This window comes from Cinclus cinclus, chromosome 6 (genome assembly GCF_963662255.1).
Source record: "Cinclus cinclus chromosome 6, bCinCin1.1, whole genome shotgun sequence".
Lineage (NCBI taxonomy): Eukaryota > Metazoa > Chordata > Aves > Passeriformes > Cinclidae > Cinclus > Cinclus cinclus.
Genome location: NC_085051.1, coordinates 907,443 through 926,271, shown reverse-complemented (window position 1 = coordinate 926,271; position 18,829 = coordinate 907,443).

The window sequence follows — 18,829 nt, the reverse complement described above, 5'->3', positions numbered from 1 at the left end:
GAAGAAGACTCCTCTTCCTGGCAGACGTATCTTGACCTATGAACCTCTGCCTTATCAGTAGATCCTTTTTACACATTAAACAATGGATACTTAAGTATGGTTAACTAGCTCAGCTAAAACTAACATATCGAGACATTCTTGTGGGCTACGGGTGCATGACTTGTGCCCTCTCAAATCCGGTTCTATTTTCTGTTATTTTATTGAACTCCTGGTAGTCCTTTTATTTTAATGAACAATTCTTATGTTGTTTTTATTACAATCCCTCCTTTTCTTCTTTCATAATTTGTTCATTAAATCTTTTTAATTCCTGATAGCTCAGTGCAAGTTCTTCTTCCACCTCCTCATCATTTAAGATGTGTTCGTATTTAGCTTTAATTAACATCAGGTGAGCAGCCTCTAATCGCCCTTTGACAATTTCTATGAGCTTATTAAAGATACAGGGTCCGAAAGTTAATCCAAACACCAGAAATAACAAAGGACCTGCAACTGTAGATAACAGAGTAGTAAGCCAAGGAGAACTGTTGAACTAAGTTTCATACCAGAACTGTTGAGCTTCTCTTTCTCGCCTTCTTTGCTCTAGCCCTTCTCTCAGTTTAGCCATTGTATCTCTAACAAGCCCGGTATGATCTGCATAAATGCAACATTCTTCTTTAAGTGCTGCGCACAATCCTCCTTGCTGAAGGAAGATTAAATCTAGCCCCCTTCGGTTTTGTAATGCTACCTCAGATAAAGATGGAACAGATTTTTCTAAGGCCATGATTGATTGTTCTATTCTAGCTAAATCTTCATCTACAACTATCCTTAATGTATTAAACTCTGTTGTTTGTCTCACTAGGGAAGCTATTCCTGTACCAGCTCTCGCAGTACCCACCAACATAAGTGTCGCCACAGTAAGGGCTGTAAAGGGCTCTTTTTTTTTTTTTTTTTTTTTTTTGCAAATATTCTGGGGTGTTTTGGGCTTGATATACATATTCCTCTGGGTGATATTATAATTTTGGGGACACCACAACTTGTACACAATAGTCTGATGTTTCATTACAGATGTCCAGAGAGATACATGGTGTTAGTCCTCCTACACTGCAGATCCATTTTGCATTTTCTGTAGGTATTAACCATTTGGCAGGGTCTTCTCTTTTCTTGGCACTAGTCATCACCCCACAAAGTTGCTGCATCCACATCGGCCTTTTCCTGTTACCGAGGCCAGAGTAACCCCTGGCCTGCTAGGTTCTTTCCAGTTACATTGATTGGGGTTACTTGCGTTTATTCTTTTAGCTTTTTAAATTACGCCAATAGCTTCGTAAAACGGTGGTTTAATGCTAAAGCATAGCCAACAATGCTCAGTTAGGTTAGGCTGGGTTACGTTGAGCACACTAAAAGTTGCAGAAAGCAAATTCCACAAAGGGCTACTAGGAAGTGGGGTATCAGTGGGGAGGCCAGTGGAAAAAGTGTTATCCTCTGAATTGTTAGTGGTATTATCTGTTGATTCAATGTCAGGCTTCAGTTTCGGGGGCTCCTTTACCACTGGGTTAGGACCTACACCTACCAGGTCATTTGGGGCTATTTCTTTCTTTATTAGTATTAATCCTCCTCGGTCTCACCCTGGCTCCCTATACCTCACTCCCCAGGCTTTACCTGTTAACCATCCTGCATCCTCTGGTTGCGTTCTGTTGATAAAAAAAGATGATTGCAGTTCCCTGCTGAGACAATTCCTCTGCTCCAATCCATATTTGGAGGAGTACATCCCCGAGGGCCCCATCCTACACTGATAAATTTATCTTGGCCGCCACCCAGTGTCCAACCATAAGCGACTGTTTTACATCCCTAATAGGCACAAAAAATATTCTGAAGGATAATTACAATACGATTTTCCGGGATTTGAACTAGGACAAAAATAGAATCCTAACTTATTTAGACAAGGGCTTATGAGTACTAGGTCACATAGCTGACTGGTAAAACTTGGGGTCCAGTTATAATCTTTGATTGTAACACCTGTTGATCATTCTATTGAATTAGGGACCATTTGAAAGGTTGATGCTTGTTCACATAAGCGTCTACTTGGCTGATTTGTATATATATTACAGCTAAAATTTTCATAACCTGCCAAGAAGGGTATGGTCCTGGTGGATTTTTATTCCCAATTTCTTTGTGTCCTAATGTGAAATTTTTATTTTTGCACCCCTCACCTGGGTCTATGAGTGATTTCTGGGATTTAAAATCCTTGAGGCAGTTCTCAGAACATTTCTGAATTGTTCCAGTCTGTGAGTTCTCTCCTCTACCTTTTCTTATCCCTCTGCCTGGCTCGCCGACTCGGTTGCTTCGAGCCGCGAGGGGAACCATCTTCTCGGCAGCAAGGATATTCTTCAGGAGGGCCATGTCGTTTTTGGTGCCTCTTTTTATAGGATTCCCAGTTCTTATCCTTCACTTGCGGTGAAGAACACCAGACCCCAGGTACTGCTTTTCTACAATTTCCCTTAATGATTTTAGCTATAAAAGGAACTGGTTCATTAGGATGGAAGCAACAATTTTCTGGCCTAGCCCCCCTTGTGAATACCTTCCACAAAATTCGAGATCCTTGGGGCAATATTCCACTCTCTTCCCCTTCACGTAAAATCCTTTCAGTAAGCTCCCTTTCTAGTTGATAGCAATTCTTACAAACACCGCTAGGTGGACTTCCTCTCCAACAATGGACCCACTACCGTTCTTGGCAAATTTTACAAACAAAACATACAAATGGATAACAACCACAATCCTTGTTCGAGCAATGTATCTTGAAATATCCAGTTATCAAGTAGTTATACTTAATTTCGCTGTCTCATTTTACCTGAACTACTTTTACAGTGTTCATTTAAGTCCGTTTTAGGGTGACTCTAAGATCTCCTGGAGCGCTGGTTACTTTCCAGGGTTCCTCGGAGGAGGGGTGTTGAGGTCCTTTTATCCTGCTTGCATGAGTCCAGCCTTTTTCTGCGGTTCTGATGGCAGTTTCTGTAGTGAGTAACACAACATAGGGACCTTCCCAAGTTGGAGTTAACGTATTTTCTTTTCATGTTTTAACCAAAACCTTATCACCCACTTTTATATTGTGAATTGCTAAATCAACAGGAGGTCTTTGTACCAATAATCCAGCCTTTCTAAGTTTATCACGAGCTTGTGTCAGCTGTATTGTGTAATGATTAATTTGTTGATTACTTATCTCTGGATGATCTGCTGGGGCATCCATATTATACGGCATTCCGTAAAGTATTTCAAAGGGGGAAATCCCTATATCAGTCCAGAGTTGAGTGCATATATTTAGCAAAGCTAAAGGTAAACATTTTACCCAAGATAATTGTGTTTCATACATCAGCTTGGTTAGTTGTTTCTTTATTTCTCCATTTATTCTTTCTACCTTCCCCGAACTCTGTGGGTGCCAAGGAGTGTGATACTTCCATTTTGTCCCCAGGGCTGAAAGAATCTCCTTAGCAATTTTAGTTGTAAAATGTGGCCCCCTGTCCGAATCTATCACCTCTATTAACCCATATCGAGGGATGATATCTTCTAGCAACATTTTCGCCACTGTTTGTGTAGTTGCTCTAGAGGTAGGAAAAGCTTTTACAAAATGGGTTAAATGACCAATTATTACTAACAAATGTTTGTATCTCCCTACCTTAGGCAAATCAGTAAAGTCAATTTGAATGTGTGAAAAAGGTCTGTACGCTAAATCCCTTCCCTTCCCCCAGCTTCCCGTTGTCTCCATGGCTTCTTATTCACCTTTTGAGAGGTTAAACATCGTTGTGTGACCTGTTTGGCTAAGTTACACATCCCAATACAGACATATTTAATAGCAAATTGATCTATCAAGGCTTGTGTACCCCAGTGAGTTTTGGAGTGAATGGCTTTTAAAATTCTTCGGGCTACTGGTTTTAGAAGAGCCTTGCGACCGTCTGGCAATTCTCGTTTATTTCCCTTCTTCACTACCCCCATTTCATCCAATTTTTGTTGTTCCCTCTCAGTGAATATGAGTATTTGAATTGGCCCATGATAATAACAACGCGTCTTACTGGGGTTTAAACAGACACATTTTTTAAAATTTATTTTGGAATTTTTCCCAGCAAAGCATGTAAGATAACTAGTTTATTTTTTTTTTTTTTTTAAAAAGGGGCAATTTTTCTTAGCCCCTGTGGCCTTTTCTTTTAATACTCTGAGGGCTGTGGTCTTTGCCTCATGATTCACTAGGTTATTTCCCCTTACTTGATTGTTTACTCCAGTCTGGTGCCCTTTTACATGGACCACAGCTATTTCAGTGGGCCACTTTAGAGCTTGTAAAATTTTCCTTACTAAATTTTCATGAATTAATCCTTTTCCCTGGGAATTAATTAAACCTTTCTCTTCCCAAAAGACTGTAATTTGCTTCAGGTATCAACAGGAAGGTTCCTAAACCTGATTTTAAACTGCTTTCACAAACTACATCTTTAATCACAGGTACACTAAAAGGTTTTCCCTTCGCCCCCACAACTTGGAATTTTCTTTTATTTTTTTTTTTAATATTTTACATCCTAAAGGGAGGTTTTGTACTGTTCACCTTTCTGCTCCAGTGTCAATTAAAAACTCAATTTCCTGTTGTTGGGGACCTACTTTCAGTTTTACCAGGGGCTCTGATCTTTCTTGGGTCCCCAGCAAATAGAGCCCCTGACCCCCCTAATCTTCCTTAAATTCTTTCTCATCCGCAATCCTTTTCCAACAATCTCTCCAAAAATGCCCTCTCTTTCTACAATAATAACAAGTCACCTGGGTACCCGCCTTTTCTCTAGGCACATTTCTGGTTCTGGGAGGGCCCCCCTTCGAGGAGAATCGATTAGTTGTTACCCGTTGCCCCTCACGTGCTACTGCCATCATTACTCTAGCCTGCTTCTTATATCCTTCTTCCTCTCTCCAGACATACACATTCTGTGCTTCCCACAACAATTCGTCTAAACCACGATCATGCCAATCTTCAATTTTTATTTTTTTTTAAGTTTTTCCTGATGCCAGGCCAAGATTTTGCTACAAATTAGGTTTTTAACAACACTTGATCTTCTGGAGTATTGGGGTTCACCCCGGAACATAGTTGAAATGACCTCCGGAGCCTCTCTATCCATTCAGTAGGGTCCTCATCCTTCTTTTGGCTTTTACAGAAGGCTTTATTTACATTTTGTCCCTGACGGACAGATTCCTGGATTCCTTGGACTAGGATAGTTCTTAAATCTGCCATATGGGCTCAGTGCTGTGGATTTTGCTTATCCCAGTTGGGGCGTTGCAATGGCCACTTCACATCAGCTTGGGGACCTCCCTGGTGGTCCCTGTCCCACACCTTCATTTCTGCTGTTCTGATCATTCTCCTTTCTTCAGAAGAGAACAAAATTCCTATGATAAGACTGCATTTTATCTCATGTATATATATTGGGACTCAGAAATTTATCAACCCTTTCCACCACTCCAAGGGGATTTTCTAGCAAATGTCCCATCTCCTTCTTGAATTCTCTAACATCTCCAGAATTAAGGGGCACTTTTACATAGTCTATGCCCGGTATTTGGGCAGGCTGTCCCTGTTGTCCAGCGTTTGGATTAGGGATTATCCCCAGGCCCACTTCTCTTAATGGATACAGGGTTGGACTTTTCTATCCCTTCTAGACTAGCTACAAGTGATCCTTCGGTTATCTTCGGATCCTAACTCGTGGTTCCCCAATTTTCGTTCCCCGATTCTTCCTCATGATCTGACCCTAGGACTTGTGCCTGGGGAGGTGGGGGAACTGGGAGAGGAGGAGATATGTATGATGGGGGGGAAGCAGTCGGGACCTCCTCGGATCATTTAGATTTCTTTTTCCCTCCCCAAGTGTTTAGGGCAAACAATCTAGTCCTAGTTTCTCCCACTATCCAAAGGGCAGCATATTCGCTTTTTTTCCAGGCAAAAAGGTTCTTTAGAGTTTACATAAATATTTATCGCCTGGCAAATCCAGTCTTCGGAACTTCCGAATACTGGCCAAAACAGATTATCTCCACGGATCTGTTTCCCTCCCCACACCTCCATACAATAATGGATAATTTTGACCTTATCCTTCCCTTTCCTAGAAGGATAATCATTCTAATATTTAATCATCATCCCTAACGGACTGTCAGGGGTTATCTGGGGGAGCTTTACTGGGGTCCCCTTACCCATGGGATCAGAGGGCTTGCTTTTCCCCTGTCCCATCTTCCAGAACACCAACAAACACTCACACACAGGTTTCCCTCTTTTTGTGGCCCAGTCCCTCGCGGGATTTGGGAACCGCACTACTCAGAGGTCTGCACTTGCTTCACCCACACCGGGCGTCTCATTTGCTATGTCCTGGGATACCCAACCCCAACCGAGCGGATTCCCAAATATACTTACGCTTCCTGCGTCTTCGCCCGGGGCTTCGTGCACAAAGATTATGGGGTTACCGGTTTTCCTTTGCTTGTTACCAATTTAGGGTTCGTCGGTAAGGGTCCAGGAGGGTGGACGCAGCACCAAGGCCGCTAAAAACGGGGGCGCCTCCCTGGTGGAGGTCTCCCACCGGGTTGCCCTTATCCGAGTCACAGCACCAATTTGTTATAAGTGTTTGTCACACACACTGACTCAGAGCCAATTGTCCATCAAGCAGTGGAATTTATTAAGCAAGCGGTAACAAGCAAAAGCAGCGCTGGGCGGCCGGGAGTTAGCGCTCCACCAACGGCGCGCACTTTCCTCTCTCAGTCCTTTGGGTTTTATACCCCTTGTTTCTGGTGTACGTGTCCCTTTTGCAATCGTGTCTGCGCTGGCACTGCCTGTTGCTAGGTGGTCGTACTTTGCCCTCCGGTGGTCGTTGGAATGAAGGAGACTCCTCTTCCTGGCAGACGTATCTTGACCTATGAACCTCTGCCTTATCAGTAGATCCTTTTTACACATTAAACAATGGATACTTAAGTATGGTTAACTAGCTCAGCTAAAACTAACATATCGAGACATTCTTGTGGGCTACGGGTGCATGACTTGTGCCCTCTCAAATCCGGTTCTATTTTCTGTTATTTTATTGAACTCCTGGTAGTCCTTTTATTTTAATGAACAATTCTTATGTTGTTTTTATTACAATCCCTCCTTTTCTTCTTTCATAATTTGTTCATTAAATCTTTTTAATTCCTGATAGCTCAGTGCAAGTTCTTCTTCCACCTCCTCATCATTTAAGATGTGTTCGTATTTAGCTTTAATTAACATCAGGTGAGCAGCCTCTAATCGCCCTTTGACAATTTCTATGAGCTTATTAAAGATACAGGGTCCGAAAGTTAATCCAAACACCAGAAATAACAAAGGACCTGCAACTGTAGATAACAGAGTAGTAAGCCAAGGAGAACTGTTGAACTAAGTTTCATACCAGAACTGTTGAGCTTCTCTTTCTCGCCTTCTTTGCTCTAGCCCTTCTCTCAGTTTAGCCATTGTATCTCTAACAAGCCCGGTATGATCTGCATAAATGCAACATTCTTCTTTAAGTGCCGCGCACAATCCTCCTTGCTGAAGGAAGATTAAATCTAGCCCCCTTCGGTTTTGTAATGCTACCTCAGATAAAGATGGAACAGATTTTTCTAAGGCCATGATTGATTGTTCTATTCTAGCTAAATCTTCATCTACAACTATCCTTAATGTATTAAACTCTGTTGTTTGTCTCACTAGGGAAGCTATTCCTGTACCAGCTCTCGCAGTACCCACCAACATAAGTGTCGCCACAGTAAGGGCTGTAAAGGGCTCTTTTTTTTTTTTTTTTTTTTTTTTTGCAAATATTCTGGGGTGTTTTGGGCTTGATATACATATTCCTCTGGGTGATATTATAATTTTGGGGACACCACAACTTGTACACAATAGTCTGATGTTTCATTACAGATGTCCAGAGAGATACATGGTGTTAGTCCTCCTACACTGCAGATCCATTTTGCATTTTCTGTAGGTATTAACCATTTGGCAGGGTCTTCTCTTTTCTTGGCACTAGTCATCACCCCACAAAGTTGCTGCATCCACATCGGCCTTTTCCTGTTACCGAGGCCAGAGTAACCCCTGGCCTGCTAGGTTCTTTCCAGTTACATTGATTGGGGTTACTTGCGTTTATTCTTTTAGCTTTTTAAATTACGCCAATAGCTTCGTAAAACGGTGGTTTAATGCTAAAGCATAGCCAACAATGCTCAGTTAGGTTAGGCTGGGTTACGTTGAGCACACTAAAAGTTGCAGAAAGCAAATTCCACAAAGGGCTACTAGGAAGTGGGGTATCAGTGGGGAGGCCAGTGGAAAAAGTGTTATCCTCTGAATTGTTAGTGGTATTATCTGTTGATTCAATGTCAGGCTTCAGTTTCGGGGGCTCCTTTACCACTGGGTTAGGACCTACACCTACCAGGTCATTTGGGGCTATTTCTTTCTTTATTAGTATTAATCCTCCTCGGTCTCACCCTGGCTCCCTATACCTCACTCCCCAGGCTTTACCTGTTAACCATCCTGCATCCTCTGGTTGCGTTCTGTTGATAAAAAAAGATGATTGCAGTTCCCTGCTGAGACAATTCCTCTGCTCCAATCCATATTTGGAGGAGTACATCCCCGAGGGCCCCATCCTACACTGATAAATTTATCTTGGCCGCCACCCAGTGTCCAACCATAAGCGACTGTTTTACATCCCTAATAGGCACAAAAAATATTCTGAAGGATAATTACAATACGATTTTCCGGGATTTGAACTAGGACAAAAATAGAATCCTAACTTATTTAGACAAGGGCTTATGAGTACTAGGTCACATAGCTGACTGGTAAAACTTGGGGTCCAGTTATAATCTTTGATTGTAACACCTGTTGATCATTCTATTGAATTAGGGACCATTTGAAAGGTTGATGCTTGTTCACATAAGCGTCTACTTGGCTGATTTGTATATATATTACAGCTAAAATTTTCATAACCTGCCAAGAAGGGTATGGTCCTGGTGGATTTTTATTCCCAATTTCTTTGTGTCCTAATGTGAAATTTTTATTTTTGCACCCCTCACCTGGGTCTATGAGTGATTTCTGGGATTTAAAATCCTTGAGGCAGTTCTCAGAACATTTCTGAATTGTTCCAGTCTGTGAGTTCTCTCCTCTACCTTTTCTTATCCCTCTGCCTGGCTCGCCGACTCGGTTGCTTCGAGCCGCGAGGGGAACCATCTTCTCGGCAGCAAGGATATTCTTCAGGAGGGCCATGTCGTTTTTGGTGCCTCTTTTTATAGGATTCCCAGTTCTTATCCTTCACTTGCGGTGAAGAACACCAGACCCCAGGTACTGCTTTTCTACAATTTCCCTTAATGATTTTAGCTATAAAAGGAACTGGTTCATTAGGATGGAAGCAACAATTTTCTGGCCTAGCCCCCCTTGTGAATACCTTCCACAAAATTCGAGATCCTTGGGGCAATATTCCACTCTCTTCCCCTTCACGTAAAATCCTTTCAGTAAGCTCCCTTTCTAGTTGATAGCAATTCTTACAAACACCGCTAGGTGGACTTCCTCTCCAACAATGGACCCACCACCGTTCTTGGCAAATTTTACAAACAAAACATACAAATGGATAACAACCACAATCCTTGTTCGAGCAATGTATCTTGAAATATCCAGTTATCAAGTAGTTATACTTAATTTCGCTGTCTCATTTTACCTGAACTACTTTTACAGTGTTCATTTAAGTCCGTTTTAGGGTGACTCTAAGATCTCCTGGAGCGCTGGTTACTTTCCAGGGTTCCTCGGAGGAGGGGTGTTGAGGTCCTTTTATCCTGCTTGCATGAGTCCAGCCTTTTTCTGCGGTTCTGATGGCAGTTTCTGTAGTGAGTAACACAACATAGGGACCTTCCCAAGTTGGAGTTAACGTATTTTCTTTTCATGTTTTAACCAAAACCTTATCACCCACTTTTATATTGTGAATTGCTAAATCAACAGGAGGTCTTTGTACCAATAATCCAGCCTTTCTAAGTTTATCACGAGCTTGTGTCAGCTGTATTGTGTAATGATTAATTTGTTGATTACTTATCTCGGGATGATCTGCTGGGGCATCCATATTATACGGCATTCCGTAAAGTATTTCAAAGGGGGAAATCCCTATATCAGTCCAGAGTTGAGTGCATATATTTAGCAAAGCTAAAGGTAAACATTTTACCCAAGATAATTGTGTTTCATACATCAGCTTGGTTAGTTGTTTCTTTATTTCTCCATTTATTCTTTCTACCTTCCCCGAACTCTGTGGGTGCCAAGGAGTGTGATACTTCCATTTTGTCCCCAGGGCTGAAAGAATCTCCTTAGCAATTTTAGTTGTAAAATGTGGCCCCCTGTCCGAATCTATCACCTCTATTAACCCATATCGAGGGATGATATCTTCTAGCAACATTTTCGCCACTGTTTGTGTAGTTGCTCTAGAGATAGGAAAAGCTTTTACAAAATGGGTTAAATGACCAATTATTACTAACAAATGTTTGTATCTCCCTACCTTAGGCAAATCAGTAAAGTCAATTTGAATGTGTGAAAAAGGTCTGTACGCTAAATCCCTTCCCTTCCCCCAGCTTCCCGTTGTCTCCATGGCTTCTTATTCACCTTTTGAGAGGTTAAACATCGTTGTGTGACCTGTTTGGCTAAGTTACACATCCCAATACAGACATATTTAATAGCAAATTGATCTATCAAGGCTTGTGTACCCCAGTGAGTTTTGGAGTGAATGGCTTTTAAAATTCTTCGGGCTACTGGTTTTAGAAGAGCCTTGCGACCGTCTGGCAATTCTCGTTTATTTCCCTTCTTCACTACCCCCATTTCATCCAATTTTTGTTGTTCCCTCTCAGTGAATATGAGTATTTGAATTGGCCCATGATAATAACAACGCGTCTTACTGGGGTTTAAACAGACACATTTTTTAAAATTTATTTTGGAATTTTTCCCAGCAAAGCATGTAAGATAACTAGTTTATTTTTTTTTTTTTTTAAAAAGGGGCAATTTTTCTTAGCCCCTGTGGCCTTTTCTTTTAATACTCTGAGGGCTGTGGTCTTTGCCTCGTGATTCACTAGGTTATTTCCCCTTACTTGATTGTTTACTCCAGTCTGGTGCCCTTTTACATGGACCACAGCTATTTCAGTGGGCCACTTTAGAGCTTGTAAAATTTTCCTTACTAAATTTTCATGAATTAATCCTTTTCCCTGGGAATTAATTAAACCTTTCTCTTCCCAAAAGACTGTAATTTGCTTCAGGTATCAACAGGAAGGTTCCTAAACCTGATTTTAAACTGCTTTCACAAACTACATCTTTAATCACAGGTACACTAAAAGGTTTTCCCTTCGCCCCCACAACTTGGAATTTTCTTTTATTTTTTTTTTTAATATTTTACATCCTAAAGGGAGGTTTTGTACTGTTCACCTTTCTGCTCCAGTGTCAATTAAAAACTCAATTTCCTGTTGTTGGGGACCTACTTTCAGTTTTACCAGGGGCTCTGATCTTTCTTGGGTCCCCAGCAAATAGAGCCCCTGACCCCCCTAATCTTCCTTAAATTCTTTCTCATCCGCAATCCTTTTCCAACAATCTCTCCAAAAATGCCCTCTCTTTCTACAATAATAACAAGTCACCTGGGTACCCGCCTTTTCTCTAGGCACATTTCTGGTTCTGGGAGGGCCCCCCTTCGAGGAGAATCGATTAGTTGTTACCCGTTGCCCCTCACGTGCTACTGCCATCATTACTCTAGCCTGCTTCTTATATCCTTCTTCCTCTCTCCAGACATACACATTCTGTGCTTCCCACAACAATTCGTCTAAACCACGATCATGCCAATCTTCAATTTTTATTTTTTTTTAAGTTTTTCCTGATGCCAGGCCAAGATTTTGCTACAAATTAGGTTTTTAACAACACTTGATCTTCTGGAGTATTGGGGTTCACCCCGGAACATAGTTGAAATGACCTCCGGAGCCTCTCTATCCATTCAGTAGGGTCCTCATCCTTCTTTTGGCTTTTACAGAAGGCTTTATTTACATTTTGTCCCTGACGGACAGATTCCTGGATTCCTTGGACTAGGATAGTTCTTAAATCTGCCATATGGGCTCAGTGCTGTGGATTTTGCTTATCCCAGTTGGGGCGTTGCAATGGCCACTTCACATCAGCTTGGGGACCTCCCTGGTGGTCCCTGTCCCACACCTTCATTTCTGCTGTTCTGATCATTCTCCTTTCTTCAGAAGAGAACAAAATTCCTATGATAAGACTGCATTTTATCTCATGTATATATATTGGGACTCAGAAATTTATCAACCCTTTCCACCACTCCAAGGGGATTTTCTAGCAAATGTCCCATCTCCTTCTTGAATTCTCTAACATCTCCAGAATTAAGGGGCACTTTTACATAGTCTATGCCCGGTATTTGGGCAGGCTGTCCCTGTTGTCCAGCGTTTGGATTAGGGATTATCCCCAGGCCCACTTCTCTTAATGGATACAGGGTTGGACTTTTCTATCCCTTCTAGACTAGCTACAAGTGATCCTTCGGTTATCTTCGGATCCTAACTCGTGGTTCCCCAATTTTCGTTCCCCGATTCTTCCTCATGATCTGACCCTAGGACTTGTGCCTGGGGAGGTGGGGGAACTGGGAGAGGAGGAGATATGTATGATGGGGGGGAAGCAGTCGGGACCTCCTCGGATCATTTAGATTTCTTTTTCCCTCCCCAAGTGTTTAGGGCAAACAATCTAGTCCTAGTTTCTCCCACTATCCAAAGGGCAGCATATTCGCTTTTTTTCCAGGCAAAAAGGTTCTTTAGAGTTTACATAAATATTTATCGCCTGGCAAATCCAGTCTTCGGAACTTCCGAATACTGGCCAAAACAGATTATCTCCACGGATCTGTTTCCCTCCCCACACCTCCATACAATAATGGATAATTTTGACCTTATCCTTCCCTTTCCTAGAAGGATAATCATTCTAATATTTAATCATCATCCCTAACGGACTGTCAGGGGTTATCTGGGGGAGCTTTACTGGGGTCTCCTTACCCATGGGATCAGAGGGCTTGCTTTTCCCCTGTCCCATCTTCCAGAACACCAACAAACACTCACACACAGGTTTCCCTCTTTTTGTGGCCCAGTCCCTCGCGGGATTTGGGAACCGCACTACTCAGAGGTCTGCACTTGCTTCACCCACACCGGGCGTCTCATTTGCTATGTCCTGGGATACCCAACCCCAACCGAGCGGATTCCCAAATATACTTACGCTTCCTGCGTCTTCGCCCGGGGCTTCGTGCACAAAGATTATGGGGTTACCGGTTTTCCTTTGCTTGTTACCAATTTAGGGTTCGTCGGTAAGGGTCCAGGAGGGTGGACGCAGCACCAAGGCCGCTAAAAACGGGGGCGCCTCCCTGGTGGAGGTCTCCCACCGGGTTGCCCTTATCCGAGTCACGGCACCAATTTGTTATAAGTGTTTGTCACACACACTGACTCAGAGCCAATTGTCCATCAAGCAGTGGAATTTATTAAGCAAGCGGTAACAAGCAAAAGCAGCGCTGGGCGGCCGGGAGTTAGCGCTCCACCAACGGCGCGCGCTTTCCTCTCTCAGTCCTTTGGGCTTTATACCCCTTGTTTCTGGTGTACGTGTCCCTTTTGCAATCGTGTCTGCGCTGGCACTGCCTGTTGCTAGGTGGTCGTACTTTGCCCTCCGGTGGTCGTTGGAATGAAGGAGACTCCTCTTCCTGGCAGACGTATCTTGACCTATGAACCTCTGCCTTATCAGTAGATCCTTTTTACACATTGAACAATGGATACTTAAGTATGGTTAACTAGCTCAGCTAAAACTAATCGAATCAAGACATTCTTGTGGGCTACAGGTGCATGACTTGTGCCCTCTCAAATCCGGTTCTATTTTCTGTTATTTTATTGAACTCCTGGTAGTCCTTTTATTTTAATGAACAATTCTTTTATTGTTTTTATTATACCAGGACAACCTACAGACACAGCTCCTCAACTAAAAATTAAATCAGAATACCGTTACGTGAATCCTGTTGAAAGTAAATTTTTAAATTATTTTTTTAGGTTTTTTTAAAATCAATATTTAATTTGCATCAGAAATTCCAGGCAAGCTGGGCTTGCTGTAGTGGCCGGAGAGAGAAGCAGTGGCAGCTGCTTGCCATGTGTGGCTTTTCCACCTTCGCTTCAGTCCCCTGGCACTCTAGGTAATCCCACACCACCCTTGCTTTTCCAAGTGCTTTGTTGAAGGGTTTCTGAATGCAGCAGGGAGATTTTCTGTACTTCCCATTTGTGCGGAGGGTCTGTTTAGGGAAATGTGTCTCACTGGATGGATTGAGAACTCTCCGTGCCAGGTGAATTGCAGTGAAGAAAGGGAAAAGAAACCAACAGCCTGGACTGAGATGCCACGCCACTGCCAAGCACAGGGGTTTTTGCTTGGTGTTGATTCTCCAGTCCTGTCTGCTCAGCTCTTGTTCTGAACTGCTCAGCCATAAATGTCAGCGCAGGAGGAGCAGAAAGTCCCACGGTTCCCGTGGATCATTTGTCTGCACTGACTTTGTGCTGCAGCCTGAGCCGTGCCCTAAATGTTGGGTTTGAATTACTGCCACTTGTCCAGGATTGTGTGTTTGGACTGTATTCTGACAGAAATCCATAGAGATAGTTACAGCATCCGGTGGATCTTTGTAGGCATGGTACATTGCCAAATAATCAAGATGGTAAGATACAGCAAAAATAGAAGGAATGCTACTTTCTTGTTCACCATGCAAATACAGGGTACAAATGTAGAAGTAACAGAGGTCCACGGCCCTTGTCCTTTATAAAAATGCTTCAGCTCTTTGCATTTTTATTACTGGAGTCCAGCCCTACTTACTAGGGAACAAAACCATGGAACATTAATTTCTAAAAAGAGTTTTAGTTTTTGGTTTTTTTTTTTTTTTTGTAGTGTAAATCATATGTATCACAAATCATATATTTTGTAGTATAAATCATGATGGCTTGCATGGCAATCAGAATCTGTACCTGAAAGCAACTGGTAATTCTTCCCAAGAGTTCTGCTCCAGAAGAATCAACTTTATTTCAAGACATACTCGTTTATTAATGTAAAGGTTCCTACACTAACTCCTCAGTGTTTTACATCGTTATTTCTCATTTAGTCGTTCCAGAACTTAGCGATGCTTTAGCAATCAAGCAGGGATGGCATCCCATTCTTGAAAAGATAGCTCTGGAAAAACCTGTGTCTGACAACACGTACCTGACAGAGGGCAACAGTTTTGTCATTACTACAGGACCGAACGTGAGTGGAAAATCGACCTGCCTGAAACAGATTGCTCTCGGCCAAATGATGGCACAGGCTGGTGAGTTAGAGTGGACGAGATTAATCCTCTTCTGCAGCACGTTTTTTTTTTTTTCTGGTTAAATATATTTATCAAGTTGAATGATTTAGCTTCCAGAGTAACATTATGTCTAACTAAAATGCTAACAGGTAATTTGCCAGCTCTTGTGTTGCTGACAGAGGCAACTGTAAGGTTTTTGATCTGCCCCTGGAAACTTCTGGGGCCCCATTTGTGTCTCCTGAAGCCTTCCCAGCCTACCTTCAGAGAAGCAGAGTTGCATGCCCTAGTTCTTTGGAGCACCATAACCCAGTGTAGCACCTTAGGCTGCATTGGTAGTGAGTGTCCTCACCCGTGTAAGCGTGCTGGTCAGATGGACACGTGTGTGAGTCATGCCAAAGGAACACGTGACCTTGAGCATCCCTAAATTACATAGAGAAACATGCTTCCAGACAGGTGCGATGAATAGAGAAATGATCAACCACTTCAAATAAAAGTAGCAACAAATACTTCAAGGTTCTAGTACTAAAGTTAGAAAAGCAAACCAAGTAGTTGTAAAGTCCAACAGACCCATTCCTATATTCAGGAATTCCTCATTACTTTTTTCTTTGAAGTCTGGTAGCACAAGTCAAAGACCCAGCTCTGTACAAGGAAGCTACTTAGCAGTGGAGAATAAAATGTATCCATCGTGCATCTGTGGGTTCAGTCCCCGATAACTGTAAGTTGTTGAGGAATGACTCCCAAAGACGTGAGTTTAATGCGAATAAAGCAGGGTGTGAACTTTTTGGCAAAAGGTTCCTGTTCTTTCCTGTTGGGTAAAATCACCATGCTTTGAAGTCTGATAAAGGCAACATAATCTTGGTTTTGGGAAACTTAATGTTTTTTGGGATTAGTAAATCAGTGGCCACAGAAATGTGAAACAATCCTAGAGCTGATTGTTTTTTCTGCGTGCCTTCAGATGCACAAACAGCTTCAGGCATATGATGTCTTACAAGTTCCAGTGATAAGCTTCTTCAATTATCCTACTATAAATTAATGGTAGAACATAAAGACTTTATCAAGTAAAATGCATTCTCTGCTGTGCATAAAAGCCAAGAGGAAAAGTAATTTTTGTTCCCAGTATTCAGGCAGATGTCATAGTGGTGAGACAAACTTGTATTTTACTTGCTTTGTAGGTCCTTATGTCCCAGCAGAGTCTTGTTCTTTTCGAATTGCAGAGCAGATTTTTGCCAGAATAGGTATGGATGATGGTATGGAAACAAATGCATCAAGATTCATGAAGGAAATGAAAGAGGGATGCAATACAGTTATCCAGGTCCAAGGCCCATTGTTACTGTTAAACTAATAGAAATTGTACTGGTGTATTTCCACCGAAAGACTGTACTTTGAAAAAAAATCCAAAACCACAGGAAACCAGGCGTCTCTTCGATAGAAATATGTTCCAGCGTGAGTAAAAATCAGTGCTTTGCTGGACAGTACTTTCAACATGTTTGGGTTTGCTTAGACTTTACATTATCATTTGTGGGAGCCTAAGCTCTCTCAGTTTCCTCTCACGAGCTGATACCATCCTGAGGGTAAGTGATACGTTCAGTGGATGAGTGCTGTAGTGTGGGTCTTGGCTTGTTTAGAATTGACAGCTGTTTGAAAGCTCTGAAGAGGTAAAATTGCTGTATCTCAAGAGATTATTTAAAAAAAAAATCAGCATTATGTTCCATCTGAATAACATGAAAAATTCCTCTTTAAAAATACACATTTATAGGAGTTATAACCCTTTGAATATTTTTCTAGATAACGTACATTATACAAAATGCTAATGATAAGCCACTCATCATTATGGAAGAGCTTGGCAGAGGTACCAGTGCCCAAGAAGGTTTTGGCATTTGTTGTGCTGCCTGTGAATATCTGGTGAACTTAAAGGTAATTGCATTTTGAAAGAAATGTAAGCCTTAGAGTTGTTTTGTCATCCTGAAAGCAGTAACTGCAGTATTTTCTCAGAATTTAACATGGAGTTTTTCTTTGCAAAGGTTTCTTGGGTGACTATGGTATTTTTCATAACCAGTGGACAGTAAGAATTATGGTGCTAGAGGAATGAGGTGCAGACCTAAGCTGTGTTTGCCTCTGAGGAAAGAGAGTCCGGGCTGAGGTGAGATTGCCAGGAGTGCTTGGATGAGCGATCCAGGGAACGGGGAGCTCGGAATCGCAGCTGCTGCTGGATCTGTTGCCTTAGGTCTGCTCCATCTGTGTCTGTGCCAAGTGGGATTTGTGCTGTGGAGAGAGGTGCTGTGGGGAACACAAGGTGGAGTAAATCCTCTCTGGGGATGGGCAGCGAAGGACTGAGTAGCAGGGAAAGGAGAGGATTTCTAAGTGATACGACTGTTTCTGCCAAGAGAGGGGTGGAGCAGCGGTGGGGGTGGTTGGGTTTGGCCTGGGTCTGTTATTCTTTGTGCAATTTTTAAATTCTGTAGTATGATTTATTGTCCGGGATCTTTCTAACAAGAGCTGACGGAAATTTAGGTTAAGCCTTAGAAATTGGGTCCATTGACTGCAGAAACTTGCTGAGGCTGGAGGACTGGGGTGATGGCTGCTCCCAGGAAAGGTTACTTATTTATTGATACTGTGTCACATTTCCCTCAGCGACTGCCAGCCCGGAATGGCTTGAGTTTGTGCTCTTCTCACTGGGGAATTGGAGGAGGTTTTGGTGTAATTAGAAATTTGAGAAAAATCCAGCTCAGAGTCTCACCTCTGTCCCCCTTTAAGTTATCCCAGTTTGTCCCAGCTTGGAGCTGCACAGAAGTCAGGCAGGGGAAATGACATCAGGGAACAGCTGTCAATTCCAAGGCAGAGAGAGAAGATGTAGCAGCCAAGGGCAGGAGAGGGGAAAAGTTTCAGAAAGCATTTCTGTGGTGTAATGAATGCCAATGTCTGCTTGCCCAGGGAGAAGAGGACGAACTCCCAGCCATTCAGGCCTGACAGTCCCCTGCAGTGAGAGCTCAGCACGCATCCCCAGAGGCAAGTCCAGCATGAGAAGGAAGGAAAGAAGGTGATTCCTTTTGCTTGCAAGTCATTTCCAGTTCTGAAAGCCCAGCCAACATTTGCTCTTGCTTGTGGTGGGGTGAAGCACGAGCAGCGGGCACGGGTCGTGCCGTGGATTTAGCCGCAAAGCCCAGGGTCATTGAGAGGGGACACGAGAGGTGTTTGTGTAGGAAAATGCCGAGGGGATGTCTAGGGGAGCGAGGAGGCATTTCTGAGGGGATTGCTGAGGGAGGTGAAGGGAGCCCAGCAGAGAATTTCTCTGGGAAATTTCTCCGAGGGCCCTGGGGAGCGCAGCCAGGGCTCTCCAGGGCTAGCAGGGAGGGCTCAGCCCTCGGGACTCTGCGTGTCCTCCTTCCCTGGCAGCAGCCGGCGAGGAAGGGAGGAGAGGCTCCGTGTAGAATGAGGCCCACGGGAGAGAGCGAGCAGAGGAGCAGCCTGGGGCTGGAGAGGGGCAGGAGAAAGGCAAAGGGACCTCGCTGGGGTCACAG